This window comes from Camelus dromedarius, chromosome 17 (assembly GCF_036321535.1).
Source record: "Camelus dromedarius isolate mCamDro1 chromosome 17, mCamDro1.pat, whole genome shotgun sequence".
Taxonomy (NCBI): Eukaryota; Metazoa; Chordata; class Mammalia; order Artiodactyla; family Camelidae; genus Camelus; species Camelus dromedarius.
Window position 1 is genome coordinate 1,770,456 of NC_087452.1, and position 16,834 is coordinate 1,787,289.

The 16,834-nt window shown below is 45.8% G+C and overlaps 1 protein-coding gene and 1 long non-coding RNA gene across 4 annotated transcripts in view; one reads left to right on the plus strand and one right to left on the minus strand.

Moving 5' to 3' along the window:
* CNBP (CCHC-type zinc finger nucleic acid binding protein) overlaps positions 1-16,834 on the plus strand; it is a 50,695-nt gene that overhangs the window by 19,017 nt on the left and 14,844 nt on the right. The window lies entirely within an intron of this gene.
* On the minus strand, positions 1,091-8,868 carry LOC135323320 (uncharacterized). 3 transcript variants are annotated; one of them, XR_010384744.1, is made up of 5 exons: positions 8,274-8,868; positions 6,316-7,038; positions 6,052-6,222; positions 4,134-4,321; positions 1,091-3,667 (listed from the first exon to the last, which is right to left on the minus strand). It is a non-coding gene; the product is annotated as an uncharacterized LOC135323320 (long non-coding RNA). The 3 variants fall into 3 exon arrangements; XR_010384745.1 differs by lacking the exon at positions 8,274-8,868 and having other exon boundaries at positions 4,134-4,276; positions 6,316-7,302; XR_010384743.1 differs by lacking the exon at positions 8,274-8,868 and having other exon boundaries at positions 6,316-7,302.

Genomic DNA, 16,834 nt, shown 5'->3' on the forward strand with positions numbered 1-16,834 from the left:
AAAACCAAAGTTAAGATACTAACTACTATATATAAAAGAGATAAACAAAAAGTTTCTGCTGTATAGCCCAGGGAATTATATTCAATATCTTGCAGTAACTTATAATGAAAAAGAATGTGACAAGGAGTGTGTGTACCTATATGCATGGCTGAAACATTATGCTGTACACCAGAAATTGACACATTGTAAACTAACTCCTAAAAAAATAGATAAACAACAAAGTCCTACTGTTTAAAAAGAGTAAAGAGAGTCGCTATTACTTCCTCTGGATAATTTCTTCTGTGAAAATCCTAATACCAAAATGAACACTACACTTACTGCACATGTCAGCCTCAAAGCTCTTCACTTCTGTGCGTTCAGTGTTTGCCATTTCTTTCTCAAGAAACCGTTAAGGACGGCCCCTGGCGCCCCGATGAAAATAAAATCATCCACTGAAATGTAGGAACACTTTCTCCTTTGAGGAAGGTTGCTTCTGTCTTGCTGTTCTCTGGGCCTAAGTTCAGTCCCCAAAGCCTGGAATTGAAAGCCCTCGTGGAGATCCCAGTCCAGCCCTCTCGTTTTACAGAAGAGGAAGCAGATCCAGAGAAGGGCCTTGGCTGCTCCACGGTCACCCTGTTAGCTGGTGGCAGAGATGGACCTAGAACCTCTGTCTCCGGACGCCAAGTCCAGTGGCCTTTCTGCTGAAGCATACACTGTGTCCCTAGCCGTGACCTTGGCCCACCCTTGCCCCCGCTCGCTGTCCTTCCTTGGTCCCTTTGATTACTGAGCAGGCAGCCCTGGGTGCCCAGATGACTCAGACCTGAGGCCTAGGCCAGTTACTCACAGCAGGGAGCAAGCAAAGACCAGGGACTGGAGGAGGCCCAGTGGAGCTGGCCCAGAAGGCCTGGGCACCGGCCAGGAGCAGCCAGGAGACCAGAGTGAGGAGGGCCCTGCCTGCTTGCCGCGCAGAGAGGTGTGGACTTTTAGTTCTGAAAAGTTGGGGAGCCATTAAAGTGTGTTTTGTTTGTTTGTTTTCACTTATTTGTTTTGGTGGGCAAATCTGTATAACATTTGCTATTGTCACCCTTTCTGAGTGCACAATTCGGCGGCATTAACTGCAGTGTTGTGCAGCCATCACCACCGTCTATTTCCAAACTCTCCCATAGCCCCAAACAGAAACTCTGGCCCTGTTAAGCAGTAGCACCTCATTCCCCTTGTTCCCAGCTCTCAGTAACCTCTAGTCCATTTTGTGCCTCTAGGAATCGGCCTATTGTAGGTATTTTGTGTAAGTGGGGCCATATACTGTTTGTCCTTTCTGTGTCCAGCTCATTTCAACATTTGTCCGTGTTATGGAATGGATCAGAACTTCATTCCTTTTTTTTTGGTGCTGAATATATCCTGTTCTTGCTTTGGTTTTGGTAAAATATATGGAACATAAAATTTAGGGGGGAGGGTGTAGCTCAGTGATAGAGTGTGTGCTTAGCATGCATGAGGTCCTGAGTTCAGTCCCAGTATCTCCATTAAAAAAAATAATAATAAATAAATAAATAAATAAACCTAATTACCTCCCCCCCAAAAAAACCCCCAAAATGAAAAATTTACAGTGAACGATTTTTAAGTGTACAGTTCTGTGGTATGAAGTACATTCATGTTGTTGTGTATCCATCACCACCTTCCATCACTGGAATTTTTTCATCTTCCTGTGAAATGAAATTCCTATTTTCTGGCAAGACAAGAAAAATTTAAACATAAGTTCTTCCCTGCCCTCTGACCTTCTCTCCCCTCGCTGTGCCCTGAGTATCTGCACTAGGCGTCGACCAAGCCTCCCCACCGGCAGGAACACCTGCTCCGCCATGAAGAGCGGCGTTCTCCCCGCATCAACAGGACAGCTCCTTACAGGTAACGTTCCGCCTTGGGCTCATAAAGGGTCACAGGACCCACCAGGACGAGGCTCAGATCTGGACTCTGTAAACTGTCAATAACACATCATTTGGTGCACAGCCCTCTGTCTCAAAAAACTTGTAAACCTGTGCCTTGATTTCTAACCAGTGGGACAGCCCTCAGAGCTTTCTGAGATGCTCTTCCCGGATTATAATCCTCAAATTTGGCTCAAAAAAATTTTCCATTTCTTTCTTAGATCGACAGATAAAATTTTCATCAGCACTCCCAAGCTGCAGCGCTGTCCCCATCAAACACTAACTTCCTCCTCCCTCTCCCCCAGACCCTGGAAACCCCCATTATGCTGCCTGTCTCTGTAAAGCTGACTCCTCCAGGGACCTCGGTGAGTAGATTCCTACAGTGCTTGTCCTGTGACAGCTTATGTCACTGAGAGAATGTCCTTCGAGCTTCATCCATGTTGCAGCAAGTATCAGAATTTCATTCATTTTTAAAGCAGAGTATTTGTTTACCCATTGTTTTTCCATTCGTTCGATTTATCCCTTCATCCGTGGCTGGACATTCGGGTTGTGTCCAGCTTTTGTCTATTGTGAGTAATGAATGCTGCTGTGAACACTGGCGTGCAAACTGCTGTTCAACTCCCTGCTTTCCCGTCTTTGGGGGAGCTGCCTAGAGGTGGGATTGCTGGGTCACGCGGTGATTCGACGTGTCCTTTATTGAGGAGCCACCAGCCTGTCTTCCGCAGTGACCCCGGCATTCCGCACTCCCGCCAGCCGCGCAGGAGGTGTCGACTCCTCTACATCTCGGCAACACGTGATTTTCTTTCTTTGCTTTTCTTTTCTTTTTTTTTTTATTTAAGTACAGGCAGTTTACAATGTTTTGTCAACCTCTGGTGTACAGCGTAATGCTTCAGTCGTACATATACATACATACATATTTCACATTCTTTTCATTACAGGTTACTAACAAGACACTGAACATAGTTCCCTGTGCTCTACACACAGGGACAGGGAACACACACTTTATGTGTAGTAAGCACTTGTTGTTTTCTGTTTTCACTTCTTTTTATGGCTGAGTAATATCCAGTGAATGTATAGGTCACATTTTGTTTATCCATCATCTGTCTCACTTGGGTTGTTTCCACCTTTTGGCTACTGTGAGTAAAGCGTCCATGAACACTGGCATGCAGGTACCTGTTCGAGTCTCTGTTTGCAGTTCTTTGGGGTCTGTACCTAGGAGTGGAATTCCTGGGTCAGACAGCAGTTCTACGTTTAACTTTTCGAGGAGCCACTCTTCCACTGACCGCACCATTTACGTTCCCATCAGTACTGTACCAGTGCCACTGCAGGGTCTTGAGCAAGAGGGGACTAAAGTAACCTCCCTCCTGGCTAGCCAGGAGGTGGTGTTCTCCAGAGATGAGGAAACCACCTGTGTGTAAACTGCCTGTCTCTGGGCTATTTCAGCACCACACCTGAGGGCTTCTTTTGTTTCTGGCATCAGTATTTAATTTTGTAGTGATTACCTTTTTCCTTCATCCTAATACATCCCACTGTATGAAAATGCTCAACAGAACAGTTAGATTTCCCTTATTCCAGCATATTTCTGTTTTGTGATCTATTTTCTCCTGTCCTTGAAAACCTTCTTATTAGAGCCTGTTGGATTGGGGGAAAAGGTCGGCATCCTGGCTCTGTGACCATCAGCAAGTCTCTGAAATTTTCTGGGCTTCTTGCTTTGTGGAGGATGTTGGGAGATGTGGTGTCTGAGCTATTTTTTCAGAAGACTGTCTTGCTACCTGGCAAAAAAAAAAAAGAACATGGTTATATAATGTATTGTTACAGTACTTCTGATACCGTCAAGTTTAACGTTGAGCTTTTAAAATTGAGATCCTAATTGTATTTAAACGTCTATGTCCAAATCCCAGGGGTGGTTTATGTCTTAAAACATTTTTTTTTTTAAAGTGCAGCCCATGTGGAATTATTCCAGCTGACATTTCACATGGACTTGAAGTGCTGTTATAATTATTTTTCATTCATTTTTAAATAACAATGTTTATCTTCTCTTGCATTTTTCTCCTGTGGTAAATGCTGATAATATCATCGAGGCAGCTTTTATTGGTCACAACTTACACACTTGGGGATAATCTTTTAAGTTTGGTCAAAAGCAGTTAATTCCAAGCAATTTTACATGTATATGCATATATAAATATACATCTACATCCTTTATAATGATGTAAATACATTACACATATGCACACTTACACAGACTGTAGCTACATCTTTTATGTTGACACGATGTAAGAAAGCGGCGTTTTCCCAGTTGGCCTTCTTTCTAGGGGCACCGAAGGTTACCACTTTGACTTTTTGGTTTGATAAATTTACAACAGGAAGAGGAGATAAAATTACTGTACTTAGAAAATATTAGATGAAGACAGCATATATAGCAGCACCTTAAAGAAAGTACAAGAGTGAATCGTTGACTATAGCGCCGTTTTCCTACAGACTGAAAATTTCCCTGCACCAACGAACACACACTTTTTATAAAGATTTGTATAATGCCGTGCAAACCGCAGTTTATGTTAATTGGTTTGTCCTGGATTAGGAAGACCTAAAATATTTTGTTTATGGACCCTGCCAGCTCATTTGTATCTATTTCTGAGAAGCACAGCTCCAGAACCCAGGCTGATTATCTCAGAGCCTGCGGGGTAAAGTGAAGTATCTAAAAGCGAGCAATGTTCATAGTTGCTCTGATTCAGCACAATTTGGTTTCTCTTTTGGCAAAGCAAACTAAATAACGCTCTGCTGCTTCTCAGCCATGGTCAGGAGAGAGGCTGAGCTCCTTGTCCAAATGCCCATCCTTGCAAAGGCAGCGGCCGACGGAGACCCTGTCTGCAGGTTACCTCCGCATGGCACGTCCATTTGCAAAATCAGGACTGATTGGTACTGCTGTAGTTTTAATTTGAAATGAAATGAAGAAATGAAAATTCAGACAGAGGCTTAAAAAGAACAGAAACTCTGCCAGTCAGGGAAAGACAGATCCTGTATGATTCTGCTTATCTGAGGTCCCTAGAGGAGTCAGATTCACAGAGGCAGAAAGCAGGATTGTGGGAGCCAGGGGCTGGGGGAGGGGAAAAGAAGTTAGTGTTTAATGGGGACAGAGTTTCAGTTTGGGAAGAAGAAAAAGTTGTGGAGATGGAGGGTGGTGACAGCTGCATGAAAATGTGAAAGTTCTTAATACCACTGAACTGTATACTTAAAAATGGTTCATCATACAATAATAGAAGACATCATATTTTAAAACAAATACATAGTAAGTGTTATGGTTAAAAAAAATGGTTCAGAAGGTAAATTTGATGTTAGGTGTATATTACCACAATTTTTAAAAAACTCAAAAAGAGAATGCACCCCAACTGTGCATAGCTCAGTACACTCAGGACCTGGTTTGTTAAATGGCAGTCTGCGTAGATTGCTTTCTTTTTTTTTTTTTACTTAAAAAATTTTCTAAATTTGTTTAGGGGTAATTAGGTTTATTTATTTATTTATATGGAGGTGCTGGGGATTGAACCCAGGACCTAGTGCAGGCTCAGCACATGCTCTTCCACCAAGCTCCACACCCTACCCCCCTGCTTAGGTTCCCTTTGCTGAACACCGAGACTTTTCCTTTTTCTCTTTTCTTTTTTTATTTCACCAGCTCTCACCCCCACCCCCAGCCACCCTTAGCACCACATTATAAGCCACAGCCTTTTATTTTAAATTGTATAAATCAGTTTAAAACATAGAGAGGTGGAGATTTGGATTTATTTTTTAGATGATTAATCCTTTCAGATTAAAGTTACAGTCAGAGGCTGCAGATTCAGTGATGTCGGTGCTCAGGGCGATAACTCTGCCATATGACACAAAGTGACCAGATGATTGCAGCCCACTCCCAGACCATACGAAATTCAACTAGAAATGAGTCACAGGAGGAGATCTGGGAACCCCCCCAAACACCTGGAGATTAGACACACTTCTAATTGATATACGGGTTAAAGAAGAAGGCTCAAAGAAATTTTTAAATATTTTGAACATACAAAGAACTCTTAGAACTCAGCAATAAGAAAAGGGACAACTCGATTGAAGAACGAGCCAAACCCCTGAACAGGCACCTCAGCAAAGAAGATAGAGAGATGTGAATACACACGTGAGGAGATGGCCAGCATCGCATGGCACCAGGGAACTGCAGATTGAAGCAACGGTGATGGCCCTGCCCAGGGATGGTGTGCAAACTTGAGCAGCGTGCCGTATTTTTAACCTTGTAGTAACCTATAATGGCATATCGTCTGCAAAGAACCTGAATCGCTTTTCTGTACACCTGAAATGAACACAATATTGTAAATCATCTGTACTTCAATTTTAAAAAAGGAAGAGGGAAAAAACCCAGCAACAGCGAGACACCAGCACACACCTGTCGGAATGGCCGAAGTTCAGACACGGACGACACCAGATGCTGGCGAGGACGTGGAGCAACAGGAGCCCTCCTCCTTGCTGGTGGGGCCGCAAGATGGTGCGGCCACTGGGGGCGGCTGGTGGGGCCGCAAGATGGTGCGGCCACTGGGGGCGGCTGGTGGGGCCGCAAGATGGTGCGGCCACTGGGGGCGGCTGGTGGGGCCGCAAGATGGTGCGGCCACTGGGGGCGGCTGGTGGGGCCGCAAGATGGTGCGGCCACTGGGGGCGGCTGGTGGGGCCGCAAGATGGTGCGGCCACTGGGGGCGGCTGGTGGGGCCGCAAGATGGTGCGGCCACTGGGTGCGGCTGGTGGGGCCGCAATGGTGCGGCCACTGTGGGCGATTCTTACACAACTAAACACACTCTCTCCACGTGATCCAGCAGTCATGCTCCTTGTCATTTACTCAAAGGAGCTGAAAACCATGTCGACCCAGAAAGCTGCACACAGGCGTTTACAGCAGATTCATTCATAATCGCCGAAACTGGGAAGCAACCGGGACATCCCTCAGTGAAAGGATGGGCCCATAAACTGGGTCCATCCAAGGAATGGGATATTACGCAGCACTCGAGAAATGAGCTCTCACGCCGTGAAAAGACATGGACGAAACTTAAATGCATGTTAGTAAATGAAAGAAGCCAATCTGAAAAGGCTGCATACTGTATGATTCCAGCTCCGTGATGTTCTGGAAAAGGCAAACCATGGAGATAGTAAAATGAGCGGTGCTTGCCAGGACTTCCGGGGAAGAGATGTGGGAACTCTCTATAGTCTCTGCTCAATTTTGCTCTGAGCCTAGAACTGCCTTGGGGGAAAAAAAAGTCTGGAATGAGATCCTGGTGGTGGTTGTGTGGCTGTGGATGCACTGAAGCCCACTGCCCTGCACCCTGTGAAAGGCGACTTCTGTGGCTTATCAGTTCTATCTCAACAAGGCCGTTAAAGCAGAAGACACCTATTTTATAAGGCTGTGGTGCAGATTAAAGGAGGCCCACGTGGCGTTTTGCACAAGTCCGCTATGGCGCTTTGTAAACACTGTTTTGTGAATACTCAGCCTTTCCCCCATGGGAACCGCCCCCGGCAGCGCCGGTGCTGCAGCTCTCCGTCTTGTGTCCCCAGCGCTCAGCACAGCGCCTGGCACTTAGAAGGTGCTCAGTAAAGGTTTAATCAAGGGTTTGGAGGAGAGAGATAAGGAAGAGGGAGCGGCCACAGACGCCTCCAGGGCTCCTAATCTGGACAGACAGATGGTGACCCACGGGGAGTTAAGTGGGTTTCATTTTGTTTGCTTGAATGTCAAGCAAAGTATGTTCTAGTTTAAACAAATTCTACTTGAGTAGCCTTTAGAATGCCCAGGTTAATTTATCCACCTTTAAATTAAAAATACGGGTCTCGGGGTGGGGGCCGAGCTCAGTGACAGCGCATGTGCTTAGGATGCACACGGTCCTGGGTTCAATCCCCAGCCCTTGACCCCCTAATATAAATAAAATAAAACAGGTAAAAAAATTTTAGGCCATTTTTCCTCTCTTGGATTGGCCCGCGCCCAGCTCTCGGGAGGGTGGTGTCTTTACTTTTTTTACTTCACTAATAAAAATCTTGCTTATATCATACTTAAAAAAATTTCCTTTTAAATATGGGTCTCAGACTCAAGAAGGAAGTGTGGGGTAAAGCCATGAGATGTGTAGCAGGTCACAGGTTGCTAGTCAGGGGTCTGTGGGCCGAATCCATACTAATGGGTTTCACTGGGCCAGAGCAATGTTTAAAATAGACGTTACTGTTTAGAGTAGTTTCTGGTTTCTGCCAAAACTGAGTAGAAGGTACAGAGAGTTCCTCTAAAACCCCTGCCTCCCCCACCAGGCACAGCCCCCCTGATCTCCACACCCCCGCCAGAGTGTGCCTTTGTTAGTCAGTTAACCCCCGCTGACGCACCGTGATCGCCCGGAAGTCCAAGCTCACGTCGCGCACTCTTGGCGTTGCCGCTCTGTGGGTCTGGAGAAGTTTTCCAGTGTGTGACCCCCGCTGAAGCTTCACACGGAGTAGCTTCACTCCCCTAAAAGTCCTCTGTGCAGTTTTTAAAATAAGTTGCCAACGGTTCAAACTTGAGAGACTTGTTATGAAACCAAGAATTTCAATGTCTGCTGAAAAACCAGACATCCGGGAACTCTAATCCCAAGGCCTCTACGGGCAGCGGCTACGCTGGAGCAGCTGGGGCTGCCTCCCTGGGCAGTGGCCCGCCCCTCGGGGCTGTTGCAGCCCTTCCATTCTGCCCGCCCCCGGCTGTCTCAGCTGACTCCTTGCATCTTAGGTAGGGGGTAGTTGAAACGGGGAGATGACGGAGCAGCCAAGGGCAGACCCTGCAGGAACAGCGAGGCCTCCAGCGTCGCTGGCTGTCCCACCCCAGGCCCTTTCCCGGGTCCCCTGGCGCTTGGCTTGGCTTCTGGGCTTGTTGCCCCACGAGGAGTCTCACTGTCGCTGGTCCTGTGCTTGGATCTCCTTTCTGCACCTCTCTTACTGCGGTTCCTCTTTCTCAGCAGCAGATTATCAGAAACTGGAAATAGCTCTTTTCTTCCTGTTTATTCTCGTAAAACCCTTGGATTGAGTGATAAGAGTGAATGAGATGCACGTCTCGAGGTCCTTCACTGAAAGGACTGGCTGACCTCAGATGCTGGAGAGCCACTGCTTTGTCACACAGAGTAAAAGTGACCAGGGATAATGACTCTTGTGAGGCCCTGTGGGTTGTTTTCTGATATTCTCATCATCATAACTAACATATGGTAGCACTTTACAATGTGACGTGACATTATTCTAAACTCGCAACCCTCTGTGAGGTAAGTATCAACCTTCCCTTTGTATGGAAGTTCTACTTGAAAACTGTTTGCATCGGTGTAGCTGTTATGGAAAACAGTATGGAGATACCTTTAAAAACTAAAAACAGAGTTACCCTACGATCCAGCAATCCCACTCCTGGGCATATATCCAAAGGGAACCTTAATTCAAAAAGAAACCTGCACCCCAACGTTCACAGCAGCCCTATACACAACAGCCAGGACATGGAAGCAACCTAAATGGCCATCAGCACATGACTGGATAGAGAAGCTGTGGTGTATTTATACAATGGAATACTACTTAGCCATAAAAAGAATAAAGTAATGCCATTTGCAGCAACATGGATGGATCTGGAGATTATCATACTAAGTGAAGTAAGTCAGACAGAGAAAGACCAATGTCATACGATACTACTTACGGGTGGAATCTTAAAAAATGACACAAATGAACTTATTTACAAAACAGAAAGACTCACAGATAAAGAAAGCAAACTTACCGTTACCAAAGGGGAAAGGGAGGGGGCGGGTTCAATTAGGACTCTGGGGTTGCAGATACACACTATTGCATATAAGATAGATAAACAAGGACCTACTACACAGCACAGGGAGCTGTATTCAGTATCTTGTAATAACCCATAATGAAAAAGAATATGAAAAGGAATTTATTGTGTATAACTGAATCACTATGCTGTCCACCAGAAACTAACACAACATTGTAAATCGACTACACTTCAATAAAAAAACTATTTGTATTAACATCGGTTCTGGAGACTCCCCATTCTCTTTGCTGTCTCATTGCAAAGGCCAGCATAAAACACATCCCAACGATGTTGTCACCAGAATGACGTTGGAAGGTACTTAGGAAACAGGAAAAGCCTGCGGAAAATGCCTTGACTTAGCAACTTTCTAGTGGGATGTGATGAATGCTGGCTCTGGGGCCCCCGGCAGTTCGGGCATTCCTCTCAGGTGTGACCCTGAGAGGAACAGTGAAATCCTCGCTCACTCTGTAATAATTCATCACAGGCCTGTGTTCCCGGTGCTCTGCTAGGTGCTGGCACTGCAAACCTTAGCCACGTCCTGTCCGCTTTTGACTTTGAGGATCTACAGTTTTGAATCATGTAATGAATTGAAGATGTGTTCTCAAAGACGTCCCATGATTTTCCTTCTCGCAAATCTTTTTTTTCCCCGTTGAGGATCTTAAACGACAGTTCCATTGTTTATGTCCCTATATAATAACCTAATATACTGTCCGTTATAGAGGAATGTATAAGGGTCTTAAACAGCGGTAGGAGGAGGAAGCAGGGAAGGGCCCGTGGTTATGATGGGAGGAGCTCCCTAGGAAACCTGCACAAAGGACTGAATGGGGTCTTACGGAGGGACCATAGAGGAAGCCCCGGAGACGCTACGCCATTGGCTGATGCCCACAGCCTCCCCAGGGGAGGTTATTTATTGGCTCTATTCATCTGGGCCTCCCTGAGAGCACTGCAAAGACAGTCGTCAGGAAGGGGAAAGGGGGCTGTGAAGAGGGGGTCAGAGCGAGAAACCGGGGGGGAGGGCAGAGAGCGTGCTTAGCGTGCATGAGGTCCTGGCTTCCATCCCCAGTATCTCCGTTAAATAAATAAATACAGGTATTGTAAATAAACCCAATTACCTCTCCCCCTAAAAAAAAAAATTTAAAAAAAGCAATCAAAGACAATTTTCACCTCCAGTGGCATCTTAGATCCCCCTGAGGCCCGGTCAGCACTCTTGGGCTTGTTTATCTAGAGAGAGAATCTTACTGTCTGTGTTATTCTTTCAGTTTTCCCACAGTGAGGGGCACGTGCAGGTGTGTCTCACACACACACACACACACACACACACACACACACACACACACACACACACACTCTGTCCACACAGTCAGACTGTTGCTCTGAACTTGCGATGCTGCGTGTGGCTGAAAAGATCTGCCACCCACCACCTGTGCTGTCAGACGTACACAGCACTCAGGGGCTGAGCCTCTCCAAAGCCCCCACCCCGCAGGCCCACAGACAGTGTTGGATCTCGCAAGTGGGCAGGAAAAGCTGGTGAACGGAGGTCTGCACACACTCAGATGTCGCAGCGCTAGCCCAGTGGGCTCTCCTGCTCTGAAGGCTCCGCGCCCAGAAGGGAGAAAGACGGCAACTGTCCTCTTTTCTGCCCCCTCAATTTACAAACATTGTTCATCCTCATGAGAGTTGGCCCAAGTGTTAGGATTCCTCCCTAGCTATTGGGGGGGTATGTAATTAGGTTTTCATTTATTTATTTTTAATAGAGGTGCTGAGGATTGAACCCAGGACCTCATGCATGCTAAGCACAATCTCCACCACTGAGCTCCACCCTCCCCAGCCACCAGCTTTCTTGCCATATTCCAGACAACGATGTGTGTTTCACTTTTACTGGCAATAGTGTATTTCCTGAGGATCTTTTCTCCCACCGTGATTATCACAGAAATTCTTCTAGCAGCTGAGCCTGGAGGTCTGTCAGAGTCCCAAGGCAGACACCGCAGTGAGAGGCCCTGAAGATGCTGCCCCGGGTACTTCCTTCCCCTTCCCCACCATTAGGTGTTCCTTTGATTTCACGGTGTTTCCCACACTGGTTCCGCTTGGACGCCAGCAACTCCGCTTTTGCCAGATCTGCCCACTGTTGTGACTGTTTACATCTGTTGTACTTCCTCTGCTCTTAATGACTTCATATTTATTTTTAGATTAACTCACATTTTATTCTTATTTGAAGAGGACGTTTTTGGAAGCAACCTAAGTGGTCTTTGACAGGTGAAGGGTTAAAGAAATTGTGGCATATATAAACAATGGCATATTATTCAGCCATAAAAAAGGAGGAAATTCTACCATTTGCGACAGCATGGATGGACCTGGAGGGCATTATGCTACGTGAAATAAGTCAGAGAAAGACAGTTACCATATGATCTCACTCATATATGAATAAAACCCCAGCTGAGCCTGTGGGAACAGAGAACGGATTGGTGGTTGTCAGGGTAGGGGGCTTGGGTAGCTGGAAATGGGTGAAGGGGTCCAAAGGTACAGACTTCCAGTCTTAAAATAAATAAGTCCCAGGAATATAAAGCACACCATGATGAATATACTTAATGATACTGTATTGCATACTTGAAAGTTGCTGAGAGCATAGGTCTGAAAAGCTCTCATCACGAGAGGAAAACGTGTGGCTGCGTGGAGATGGATGCTGACTAGACTCGTGGTGCTCATTTTGCAGTATATGCAAATGCTGAACCATTATGGTGTACACCTGAAACTAACACAATGTGTGTGACAATTATATCTCCATAAAAATAACGTACAAAGTCTGCAACTTACTGTCAGGTATTTCAGCAAGAGTATCAAATACGTATGCGTACATGTGCAAAAAAAGGAGAGGAAACTCGTCTACACAAGAGGGGAAGCAGTGTAACCTGCATGTTATAATAGGGCGACAGCGCCCTGGATGGCTGCTTGACCAGGTGTCCTCATTAAGAAGGTTAAAGACGGGGTCACAGAGCAGTTAAAGCCTCGCGAGCACCAAACTAAGACTTTCTGCTCGCGATGGAAGGAAGGATGAAAGCGCCTTGAGATGGGGCTTTTCTGCCATGTGATGCAGTTTCAGCGGGTGCGCCTCCACGTGCCGCCGGACAGCAGGCCCGGCGCCCCGCCCCCGAAGGGCGTTGCGCTGGGATGCCGACGCCTCCGACTGAAACGTGTGGGTCCTCCGCGCGAGGTGGCGCTCTGACCTCGTCGGCTGACACAAGGCGACGAACGACTAAATAACGTAGCAAAGGTGGAAACGCTCGGCAGAGTGTTCACATGATAATCTCCCAATAAATTCTTTTTTTTTTTTTTTTTTTTAGCTGAACAGTTTCCACAGTAGAGACTTTACTTTTTTTTGTTTTCATATTCTTTTCCATTAGAGGTTATTACGAGATGTTGAGTATAGTTCCCTGTGGTCTACAGAAATTTGTTATTGAATTTTTATGTGCAAATTGTAAAGTGCTATGTGTCGACAAAAAATTAGTCAGTTGATCTAAGAAAGAAATGTGAAATTTTATGTGAGCCAAATTTGAGGATTGTAACCCTGGAAGAGAATCTCAAAAAGCTCTGAGGACTGTCCCACTGGTTAGAAATCAAGGCACAGGTTTACGAGTTTTTTGAGATAGAGGGCTGTGCACCAAATGATGTGTTATTGACAGTTTACAAAGTCCAGATCTGAGCCTCGTCCTGGTGGGTCCTGTGACCCTTTATGAGCCCAAGGCGGAACGTTACCTGTAAGGAGCTGTCCTGTTGGGGGGAGAACGCCGCTCTTCATGGCGGAGCAGGTGTTCCTGCCGGTGGGGCAGGCTTGGTTGATCCCTAGTGCAGATACTCAGGGCACAGGGAGGGGAGAGGAGGTCAGAGGGCAGGGAAGAACTTATGTTTAAATTTTTCTTGTCCTGCCGGGAAATGTGAATTTTATCTCACAATGTAAATGAAGTTAGATTTTAAAATTTTAACCATTTTTAAAATTCATGTATTTATTTTACAATGTATTTTTTAAATTGAAATATAGTTGATGTACAATAGTATGTTACAGGTGTACAATGTAGTGTACACCTGTAAAAAAATTTTAAAGGTTATACTCCATACACAGGTACTATAAAATACTGGCTGTATTCCCCATGTTGAATAGCACATCCTTGTAGCTTATTTAATACCTGACGGTTTGTACCTCTTCATCCTGCACCTCCATCTGCCCCTCTCCCTTCCCCCTCCTCACTGTAAACGCGAGTTCCTTCTCTATATGTGTGCGTCTGTTTCTTTTCTGTTATAGTCATTGATTTGTTAAATGAGGTTAGTATTTTCCTTGCGTACGTTGGTTGATAAAATGACAGTCTCTGAGGGAACAGGGCTGGTCACCCTTGAAGAGAGAAGGAAGTGGCCCTGATCGACTCAGGAAACCCCTAGGAAACAAGGTGTGTACTTGAAGTGTCCAAAAGGAAGAAAAGAGGAAGCACAGAAAAGATCCAAAGGAGGTGGGGGTGGAGACATGTGCTCAGCACGCACGGTCCTGGGTCCCGCCCCCAGTCCCTCCGTTAAACAAGAAAACAGGATCGCGTTAAGCACCCCCTGCAGTCTGCTCCAGAGCTGTTTCTGAATTCTGTCTGTGGCCCCCAAAGCAAACTTCATTTTGGATAAGTCTTCAGCATCGGTAACTTTTAGAGTCACTTTTAGTCCCCTGAGAGCTTTTATTGCATCAGATGAAGAAACCAACACCTAAATAAAGGGAAAAAATCATTTCCAGTCATTCTTCAAATGTAATGGCAATACCATGACTGGTTATTCATGTGTTCAAAATATTTCCTTTATTTGTAATAAGTCAGTGTAGTTAGAGAACTTCATGACCCCTGTGTCAGGCCAGCAGAAGCTTGTCTTAATCACAGTTTGCCTTGGTTAAGACATTGGAATTTGCAAAGCGTTTTCCTGTATTACACCTATTTAATCCTCGCTCCTTTGAATCCCAAAGCTTCTTTTCTGTAACATTTATTTGTATACATAGGTACACATTTTATGCTCTTCAGAACTCTGTTATCTGCCTTTGTTTTTGCTATAGTTCGAGGGGAAATGTAAGAAACTGTGTATTGGTTTTTCTGTTGGCAATCTGGGGAACTGCAGTGTTCGTAAAGGAAACCGGTCAAGATAATTTTGGTCAGTGAATGTTTCGTAAGGTACTTTATGGAAATACGAGCCAGATTTGGAATTGCGCATTTAACTCAGCTGCACGGACCGTTTCACCGTAGGTGTTGCGCCCCAGCTGGGACTCTAGTGGGAGGACAGCCCTCCGAGCTCAGAGGGACAGTGCTGGCTGTGCCAGCTTGTACAAGACCCACAGCTTTGCAGCCGGGATTGCAGGAGTGTGGCTTCTGCTTCCCCGGAGGGAGGAAGAGTAAGATGAGAGAATCAGAAGAGAAAAAGTCTCCCTGCTACCTGGAGTTGCACTGGCTTTGGCTTGTCCAGAAGCTGTTTCGCTTGCCAAGTCACTTTGTGAGCACTGACCATACCAGAATCATCAGCATTCTCGGTGGCTGGCTGGAGGGTGAGTCAGGATTCTAAATTCTGGCTGCAGTGCTGGGGAAGATGGGAGCTCGGAGAAGGAGTACATCATGATGTCAGCAATTTCCGAGACCTGGTCCAAATGCTGAGAAGCATGGGCTGTGTGATGCAGCAGAGGCATCCAAACGCCTCCTCTGAATGAGGCAAAGAGTTTGCTCAAAGCAAACGTAAGGATGCATGGCACCTGCCCTGGGGCAGGCAGAAGCTACAATGCTCTCTGCCTGGCATCCAGCACGCGGCCATCCAAGCGTATGGTCAGCATTTAATAGAGGCAAAGGAAATGTACAACAGAAATTGACACACTGTAACTGACTATACATCAATTAAAAAAAAAAGAAATGCTACAGATTCTGGGGGATGTCGCTGGCTCCCCAAACTCCACAGCCTGAATGAAACCCCTCTGCCCCTTCATCAATGATCCAAGTCCAGGTCTCAGAAACTCTTTAGCAAGTCCTAATCTTTACATCACTTTGAGAAACGATAACCACCAAAATGTCAACAAACACAATCTCGAATAACTGACAAGGCTTCGTATCCAACACATGTAAAGAACCCCCTTTCAAATCAGTAGAGGAAAAAGGCAAACAGCACAACAGGAAAAAATGAGCAAAACCAGCCCTTCTCCCAGGAGGAAACTTGAATCGCCCACGAACGGATGAAGAGATGTCCAGCCTCACTGTCATGTGGGAAATGCTAATCAAAAACCCGAAACAAAGCAAGATACGGGGCAAAAACGTTTATGTACACAAAAACCTTCAGAGGAGTGTTCACAGCAGCTTGATTTGTAATAGCCAAAACCTGTGTAAGCGGATAGGGCAGGGGGTCCCAGGAGAAGGAGAACCAGGCATGGCCTTCTTTACATAAGATCAGCCATTTTTGGCCCAAGCCATTTCGTGATCTAAGCCGGACCACAATGCTTGACCTTGAATAGGTTACAGTAATTAAAGAGCTTAAGTGAGGGAGTGCAGGAACCAAGGGGAAAGCAGTCAAGACACAGTAGTGCAAAGATAAAACAGAGTCCTAGCTGCTTCTCAAGGGCTATTCGTAACAGTCTAATGCAGTCCTTGAATTGTGCGGAACTAAGACCTTGGACCCTGTCGACCTTTGCCCCGATTCTATGCTGAATTTGCCTCTGCCCAAGCCCGTTCGTGAATATTCATGTTCACTCAGCTTAGAACTTCCTCAGCTCTGCTGTTGGGGAGACACTGCATTGGGAAAGGTCCCGGGGGTTCTCCTCACTTCTGCGGGTAGTAATAAATCCTTCTTTCTCCTGATCTTTGGCTTGGTTGTGCCTTTTGGCTCGACACCCACCGAGAGGTGAACCTAGTTTTCGGGTAACAGTTGAAAACATCAGAGGAGTCTGTCCATGGGTGTTGGTTAAGCTGCGGTCCATCCACACCAGGGGCTGCTACTCAACAATAAAGGAATAAACTATTAACACAGGAAACAACTCAGAGGAACTTCTAGGGACTTGTGCTCAGTGAGGAAAGAAAGGTTACATACTGCATAATTCCATTTACATAACATTTTTGGAGGGACCACATTTTGGAAA